This window comes from Carassius gibelio, chromosome A22 (genome assembly GCF_023724105.1).
Source record: "Carassius gibelio isolate Cgi1373 ecotype wild population from Czech Republic chromosome A22, carGib1.2-hapl.c, whole genome shotgun sequence".
Classification (NCBI taxonomy): Eukaryota; Metazoa; Chordata; class Actinopteri; order Cypriniformes; family Cyprinidae; genus Carassius; species Carassius gibelio.
Window position 1 is genome coordinate 14,014,618 of NC_068392.1, and position 9,354 is coordinate 14,023,971.

Sequence of the window (9,354 nt, forward strand, 5' to 3'; positions counted from 1 at the left end):
ACACGTCAGCAGCGTTGTACGTCAGCAGTGTTACTACAGTCTTGTGAACGTGCTCACAACAGACCCTAGAAAACAATGCTGTATAAAGTCCTAATTTTTGGACCAAAATGTATTTTCGATGCTCCGGCAAATTCTAACTGACCCTCTGATGTCACATGGACTACTTTGATGATGTTTTTCTTACCTTTCTGGACATGGACAGTAGACCGTACACACAGCTTCAATGGAGGGACTGAGAGCTCTCGGACTAAATATAAAAAAAATTTAAACTGTGTCCCGAAAATTAAATGAGGTCTTCTGGGTTTGGAACAACATGAGGGTGAGTTATTAATGACATAATTTTCATTTTTGGGCGAACTAACACTTTAATGTAATTTAATGCATCATTCATAGAGTAGATATTTTCCCGATACTTGATTAACAGGAAGTCTTCTGATTAGTGATTGTTTTCTTGAGATGATAAGAGATACATATATAAACCCATTCACAGACTGTAATAATACACACACACATACACAAGCACACGCGCACACACACACACACACATATATATATATATATTAGGGGTGTAACGGTTCACAAAATTCACGGTTCGGTTCGATACGATACACTGATGTCACGGTTCGGTTCGGTTCGGTTCGATACGTTTTAGATACAGCAAAATGTAAAAACATCTCAACTTTTCAGAATGCCGCAAGCGCACCGCGGGTCATGTGACAAGAACTAACCAATCAGCTTCATCCTTTCCCGTAACAACGTTGAGAGCTCAGCCAAGATGAAGGATCAGCTGATCATAGTTGTATATGGATTGCAATTTTGAAATAAATTTAGTAGCAGAGCTACTGCAAGCGATTTTTAGAGCTGCAAATCCATTTATCCTTCGCTGAAATTTCCGCGTCTCATGGAGAGAGCACGTCATTGTTGCTTAGCAAAGACAGACGCCTCATGAGCGCTTCTGCCCAAGCGCTTTGGAAAGGAGGAGAAAGACGCGCTTAGCGTTTTCCATGCGTTTTTAGGCACGATATGTGAATGGCCCCTAAGGCGCTCGCTCACTCAGCACGCGCTGAAGGCTCGTTGCAAAATGTCGAATGCCTTTAACAGACCAGAAATATAAGATCCTAAAATAACCAACAGGTCTGGTGTTTGGGTTGGATTCCCTGTAAGCTATAGTTTCTAAATGCTGCAGGGATAGTTTGCTGCGTGCATGTTTCTCCTTTTTTTCGTCTTTTCCCAGATAGTACTGACGCATATATCCCAGATATTCCCGCTGGTGTTTTTTTTTTTTTTTTTTATTCCCGCTGGTGTACCCTGTCATGTTGCAGATGCGACATACCGTTGTTTTTTTATCCACCACTCTCTTGCCATCACCATTATAGCTTAAAGGGAATCCAAAGTGCACCCAAACACCAGACCTGTTGGTTATTGGAGGATCTTCTCATTTCTAGTCTGTTAAACGCATTGGCTATTTTGCAACGAGCCTTCAGCGCGTACTGAGTGAGCGAGCGCCTGCTGAGTAGCCTAACATAAACATATAAGATGGTGTTTTTTTCTTCTTCGGGAGTGTCAGGGGCGTTGCCTGTTACGTTGTTTGGGTTATTGGGCTACCTTGTTGAACGCATATCATTATATTTCTCTCTCTCTCTTTTTTTTTTTTTTTCAAATATAATTAATTACTCCAACGAACCGTTCGGTATACATAATGCGTACCGCGTACCGAACCGAAAGCGTCGTACCGAACGGTTCAATACCAATACGCGTATCGTTACACCCCTAATATATATATATATATATATATATATATATATATATATATATATATATATATATATATATATATATATATAAAGCTAAAGGAATGACAGTAAAGTGTTTAAAAATGTTTATCATTAATCTTGTAAATAGATTTAGGTTTGTTGTTTATTTTCTTTTTATTTATTTTTTTAATTTTTATTTACCAGGAAATAATCCCATTGAGATTCAGAATCTCTTTTTCAAGGGAGTCCTGAAGGTTCGTTTTATTCTGTGTTAAAAACAAAAATCTCTTTCTGTTTCTCAAACAACAAAAACAAATTAACAAAATCAAAACAACAACAATAGGCTAATAATTATAAAATAAAACCATTTGTCATTTATCTTTATAACTTTTTGTTCATATTTCGATTCGTTGGTAGTCAAATGTAAAAACTGTTTTTTTAATAGCAGATAGACGTGCATGTTGGGTGACTTAATACAATTACATTTGTATGTCAGTGTTGCTATAGTTAGCTAAACGTTTTTAAAGGCTAAAATAACATAAAATAAAATTTAAAATAAAAATTTAAATTTAATTTATTAGATTTAACTTAAGCTGCAAAAAAGGATGCAGCCTCGACAACAAAATGAGTTAAATTGCTTAAATAACGAAATTAAAAAAGTAAAAAAAAAAATTAAAAAAAATCTGTCAAATACAGAGTTTTAAACAGTATAAGCGCCACAAAATATGCCGTTGTGATTACAAACACCGTGAGCAAAAATATGTCAGTGACGCTGTATCTGACAGTGTTTTAGTGTGCATGGAAAACGCAGTTTTTTATGCCGTTCTTACTGCCATATGACGGTGTAAAAAAAAACACAGTTTTGGTTGCACAGAGGGCGCGTCATTTATAGTGTTTTGCTAATGGTATAATGAGCCACGGCCACTGAAGTGAAGTGACATACAGACAAGTATGGTGACCCATACTCAGAATTCATGCTCTGCATTTAACCCATCCAAAGTGCACACACAGTGAACACACACACACACCCGGAGCATTGGACATCATTTATGCTGCGGCACCCAGGGATCAGTTGGGGGTTCAGTGCCTTGCTCAAGGGCACCTCAGTCACATTATTGCCGACCCGAGACTCAAACTGAAATCTTTAGGGTTAAGAGTCAAACTCTCTAACTACTAGGCCACGACTTCCACTGATTCCTACAGCCAGTACGTTTGAACAGTTTTCACCTAATAGGCCAAGTGAAATGCTGCTCATAAAATCAGCTCGGCTGGTCCCGACTTATTTTATATTTTGCCTGTTAAATTTTTATTTTGAACAAATTTGAGTCATGACATGTCAACAGAGAACAAAAACTGGAATGTGAACACAGGGTCAGATGTGATCTGCGATCTTTCTTTGATTTAACACCTTGAAAACCACCAGGCCTTTTCCTTTTTGTTGTCACTTTAAATTTGCTTTCTTCTGCCTCCATTTCAATACCATCCCAAAGTAAATCCGACTGCAAAACATTAATGCTTCCATCATCTCTTTGCATGTCTGTCTTCATAACAGATTTAGAAATCGGAGTCTTATTGGCTGAACTGCTTTTCTCAACCACAATCTCGGGGTCAGTAACCTGAGCTGTTAAACTCTCACTCGCAGGCAGACTCATGTCATCTCTGGATTTCCTTTTATCTGACTCTGTCTGAGACGGAGCATTTGATGGTCTGGCCTCAGCCAACTCGCCAACATTACTCACACTATCGGCAACCACTGACCTGCTTTCATTATTTTTACTAGGACATGTGCGAATTAAATGGCCCACCTCCTTGCAACTGAAACATTTCATTTTTCCCGTTGTGGCATAAATAACAATCACAATCATCAATTTTAAGATGAAGTGACAAATCTAGTTCTTCATCTTCTTTTAAGATCATGACAAAAAATGGCTAAATGAAACATAATGTTTCAAGAGAGGGGACTTGCAGCCAGCTGATATCATCTTGATAGGTGACACCAGTTTCCCATATCTAGACATGATTTTCAATAACATTTAATTGTTTATGAACGGCAGGACATTAGACAATAACACTTTTTTTAGACGCCATGGAAAGTGAGCAAAGAGCAAACACAACGGAAGTGAGAGAGAGCGAGAGAGAGATAGAGAGACATGACTAGATATGATAACACACAACTTGCCCAGTAGTCTGTTTGTCTGGATATAATCTGTCTTCCGTCATAGATCATTATCCTTGAGTCGCTATAGAGCATTTGAACAGTCTGTCATATTTAAAACAGCAGAAATGAGCTATGAGGAAGATCTTTCTGGATTGAGCGCAGATATAAAATATAATTTCTTGTTTTAGAAATTTTTTTTTAAAATAATTTTTAAAAGCTAGGCTGTATTACCTTGTTGTTTTCATTTTTTATTGATTTATTTTTTTTCCTGTAGGTCAGAATGCGGGTGCCCTCAATTCTGTTGATTCTGCATTCTTGAAAAAAAAAAAATATATATATAAAGAAGATGAAGAAAAGAAAATCTGATGGTATCAGGAATATATGCGACATCATTCAGAGAAATGTTTCACTTGAGGATCAGGCTTTGAGAAGTCACGACAGAAACCTTCACTCTCATACGATTGTAAGTTCATGCTTTTTCTTAACTTCTGTTCATTTTACTTAAGACGTTAGGACAATTATAGCTACCAGCTTATTTGTATTGTTATTTAAAACAATCATATATATATATATATATATATATATATATATATATATATAATTTATTTATTATGATGATGATGATTATTATTATTTTTTTTATTTTTTTTTGTGCAAAACTGTAACACAATATTTTATAGTCTAAACAATGAAGAAGAGAAATTAAACTAAGCTTTTGCCATGTCTTTTATCGATGAACTAAAGTCCAGATCATGGAGATACAACAACTGAGATCATAAACATGTTCGAGAATACTAATGGTGAACATTTATTAGAAGATCAGAGAATATCCGAAAATAATGTGAAAACGTGTGAAAGTCAGCTGGTCTCTCAGGAGTCTTGAATACACTGAAGTAAATTTCAGAATGTTTAACGAATATCTGGTGCACATGTCTGATAATGTGACTGCTGATGTCACTACGTCTGACGTAGTACGTAACTTGGCATATCAAAGCGGAAGAGCTACGATACTTCATTGAAAAGTAGTATTTCAACCAACTTTAAGAGTTCTTTATATTTTATATATTCAAACAAAACATATTGATAATACTTGGCCAACATGATTTTCAGGTACGTTTTAGGAATTCTGAATGAAACGCTGTTTGGACAAACTCCACATGCTTCCTTGTTGAAGATCTGATTACGTTTGTTGCTCGTATTTGTTACGGCCTGCTTAGTTAACAAATGCTTTATTTAAACTGGACAATGGGAACTTTTTAAGCATCAATGATGCATTAAACATGAATTGGATAACTAATTATTACCAGGTCTATCTTCATGGTTGACCTGTTATAACTTAGTTTGATTAAGTCATTAGCTATTAGCATTAGCTATTAGCATTAGCTATTTTTATTGCCCTCGTTTGTGTCCCATGTGTAGTTAGCTTCATTGGATAGTAGGCTAATTTGATGTTCTTAATCTAATTGTGTTTATAAGATTTCACCCATGTAGGGTAAGATAGGGAAGATGCTGTCTTTCAAGAAATATTACAATTTAAAGTTAAGTTAACAGGTAGATGGTCCCCTAATGATGCATCCTGTATATTATTAAGGGCAATAAATAGATACTGAATGATTACTTGTAAACTGATGGATTTTTGTCAAACGATCAATGAGTTCAGATTGAATTATTGAGTTAATGAGTTTATCTGAATAGGTGCTACACACCACATTTTAATAACTAAATATAAAAGGCAAGGCAAGGCAAGTTTATTTATATAGCACATTTCGTACACAATGGTAATTCAAAGTGCTTTACATAAAAGAAAGTAAAATAATCATGAAGAAAAAAATTATAACAAAAATAAAACAAGTAATTTAAATTTTTTTAAAATGATTAAAACATTTAAAAACAGTTAGAAAATGATTTTACATAAAAATAATAATAATAAAACAATAATAAAACATAAAACAGTGAAAATATAGTGCAATCAGTTCGGACATTGCACAGTGCTCATTCAACAAATGCACAGCTAAAAATATGCGTTTTGAGTCTAGATTTAAATGTGACTAGTGTTTTAGCACATCTGATCTCTTCTGGAAGCTGATTCCAACTGCGGGCAGCATAGTAACTAAAGGCAGACTCCCCTTGTTTTGTGTGAACCCTTGGTATTTCTAACTGACATGATCCTAATGATCTGAGTGCTCCGTTAGGTTTATATTCAGTGAACATATCTGCAATATATTTCGGTCCTAGGTCATTTAGTGACTTATATACGAGTAAAAGTACTTTAAAATCAATCCTAAATGTAACTGGAAGCCAGTGTAAGGACCTGAGGATTGGTGTGATATGCTCAGATTTTCTGGTTCTAGTCAGAATCATGGCAGCAGCGTTCTGGATGAGCTGCAGCTGTCTAATGGTCTTTTTGGGAAGGTCAGTGAGGAGCCCATTACAATAGTCCACCCTGCTGGTGATAAAGGCATGAACATGTTTCTCCAAGTCTTGACTGGAAACAAAACATCTAATTCTTGCGATGTTTTTTAAATGATAGTATGCTGATTTAGTTACTGCTTTGACATGACTACTGAAACTAAGGTCTGTCTCCAGAATCACACCAATATTCCTGACTTGATTTTTAGTTGTTTGACCCCTAGAGTCAAGGTATGCATTCACCTTGAACACTTCGGGCCCTATCTTGCACCCAGCGCAATTGACTTTGTACACCGACGCATGTGTCATTCCTATTTTGCACCTGCGCAAAGCGCGCTTTTCCCTCCACAGAAGCACGTCGCTAAACTAGTGAATGAACTTGCGCTCCCTGGGCGGTTCAGCGCAAAAAAGGAGGCGTGTTCCGGCGCAAACAATCCCTGGTGCTATTTTGCTGTTCCATTAAACAATTGCGCCACTGACCAGAAAAAACCTAGTCTAAAGTCAGTTGCGCGTTGTTCATTATGCTATTTTAAGGGCGCAAGCTTGACCATAATGTATAGCGTGCACAACGCGCATACACTTTGCTCATGTAATCTACACAGATGCAACAGTTATTTTTGCAAATCATAAATTGTTACACTAAAAAAAAATATTAACACATGAGATGACGGAAATCATTGTGAAATCTTGCTTACAAATTATTCAGGCTAATTGTAGTAATTAAGGATCAGACCTGTTTGAGGTCATATATGTATATAAGGACATCTGACAAATTTGTTTGTCCGTCAAGAACCAGGAAAAAAAAAAATCGATGAAACAATTGTGGCTATTTCCTCCCACGCCTGTTTAACCGACGCTATTTTGAGTGGGTTTCTCCCATCCCCATACAACACAACTTCTCTGTCTTTCACTGCTCTTACAAGAACATCAGTCTCCTCGGCTGTGATCCGCTCCTGGCGTGCGCCTGGTAAATACGCCATAATAATAGCAATCCATAATGGAACTTGCGCACCTGCTTTTAAAGGGAATGTTGGATGACGCTCCGATTGGTTTATTTCACGTTACGCCCAAACCACACCTATGAATAATGAAGCTGCTTCAGACCCACCCATTTTAGATTTGCGCCGGGCGCAAGAGCCATTTATCCCGCCGGGAAAATAGCAACAGCGCCGAGACCCGCCCACAAACTTACTTGCGCTTCGCGTTTTGACACTTGCGTTTCAGATCGTTAAAATAGGGCCCTTCATCTTTGTTTCCAAATGCAATGACTTCAGTTTTTTCCTTGTTTAACTGAAGAAAGTTCTGGCACATCCAATTATTAATTTCATCAATGCGTTTGCAGAGGGAGTCAATGGGGCTGTAGTCATTTGGAGATAAGGCTAGGTAAATCTAGGTATCATCAGCATAGCTGTGATAGGCAATTTGGTTCTTTCTCATTATTTGACTTAGTGGAAGCATATACAGGCTAAACAGGAGCGGTGCAAGAATTGACCCTTGTGGGACTCCGTAAAAACTCTAGTATCCAACATAACTGACAAATCACTATTATTAACTGACAAAACAAGAGATAATTTAACCAAATTTAATTTATAATTTAGTCATATCTTATCTTATCTGTGTGGGAATCAAACGTTGATGTTTTTTATTTTATTTTATTTTATTTGTTCAGTTTCTGCAGTTACTGCTTCATCTGTGTGTTTGCAGCTCTAATAAACAAAGGTGAGAGCAAAACAAGCATAGTTTTGAGAGATAAATTTATGCCACATAAATAAACAAAAATCAGACTGTGTAAAGTTTGTGTGATTTCAGTGTCTCTCCAGGTCACAGTCGAAGGGTTTATCGGTGGTTCTGTCGTCTTGCCGTGTTCTTCAATTAAACGTGATCTTAAACTTCAAGATATTAATGTGCACTGGAGACAAAAGGGCGGCAAAATTGTGTATGATGTAGTTGGAGGTAAAGATTTAAGAGCAGCACAGGATCAGCAGTACAAGAACAGAGCTGAAACTTTCACTAAAGTGTATGAGGAAGGAAACTTCTCTCTCAAAATCAGCAATCTCACTCAAGCTGATGCAGGAAAATACATCTGCCACATCACAAACATCCGTTCATCTGAATGTCAGACTGTACAGCTGGTCATCAAAGGTGTGTAAAACTGGTGAATAAAGTATGATGATTATTGTACAGTCCAAATACAATGCACTAACTACAATGTCCCAGACTGAATGTTGCTGTAGATAAATATATTGTGTTTTTCACAATGTAGTAACATTGTTTGTTATGTACTGTTTTGTTGCAGAGAATGAACAAGAAAAGCCTGATGATGAGGGGTCCACATTGCACTGGGTTTACATTGCTGTACTGTTAATAGTAATAGCTTGTTTCCTCATATTTCTCTGTATAAAAAAATTCTGTCTGGTGCAGGAACACTGAATGAGATCTTGAAACATCAGTACATTGCTGCCTCAAATGTTGCTTCAAATGTGTTTCTGTAAATGTTATTTCAAATTTGTATTTGAATAAAAACTGCACATTTAACAAATTTGATTCTTTATATATCAGACTTGTATTTCAGTGAATTTACAGATAAAACATGATGATTAGGGGTGAGATCTGCTGTGCAGCTCTGTTATAACACTAACCTCACTAAAGAGGACCTCAAGGAGCCTCGAGTTGGTTGTACAGTGTGTTTGGCGCCCTCTATTGGATAAAGACATGAACTTTGAGAATTACAGTGACACTTGAGTCAAGACTTTTTTTATGCAATCCTATTTCACATTCTGAAAGCTTTTTTTAACTCTGAACTATGCAACCTAATTTAGATATTCATGTGCATTACATTAAACCCCATGCCGCGTGCCTATAACGCATATTTTCTGGGATTTGTGATATCACCAATATCGAAGAATGGGACGAGACCTGGTTGAGCTGCACTAGAGAAGGCAATGAGTGTTATCACTTTGTTAGAGACATGCTAGCTTTCCCAAGGCAGCAATCTGGTTACAATCAGGTATAAATAAAACTCAAATTTATTTG

The 9,354-nt window shown here is 36.7% G+C and overlaps 1 long non-coding RNA gene across 1 annotated transcript; it reads left to right on the top strand.

The window, feature by feature from the left end:
* The first annotated feature begins 4,114 nt into the window (after positions 1-4,114).
* On the top strand, positions 4,115-9,039 carry LOC127943191 (uncharacterized). The gene is made up of 4 exons (XR_008149594.1): positions 4,115-4,375; positions 8,000-8,040; positions 8,131-8,463; positions 8,618-9,039. It is a non-coding gene; the product is annotated as an uncharacterized LOC127943191 (long non-coding RNA).
* The last annotated feature ends 315 nt before the right edge of the window (positions 9,040-9,354 follow it).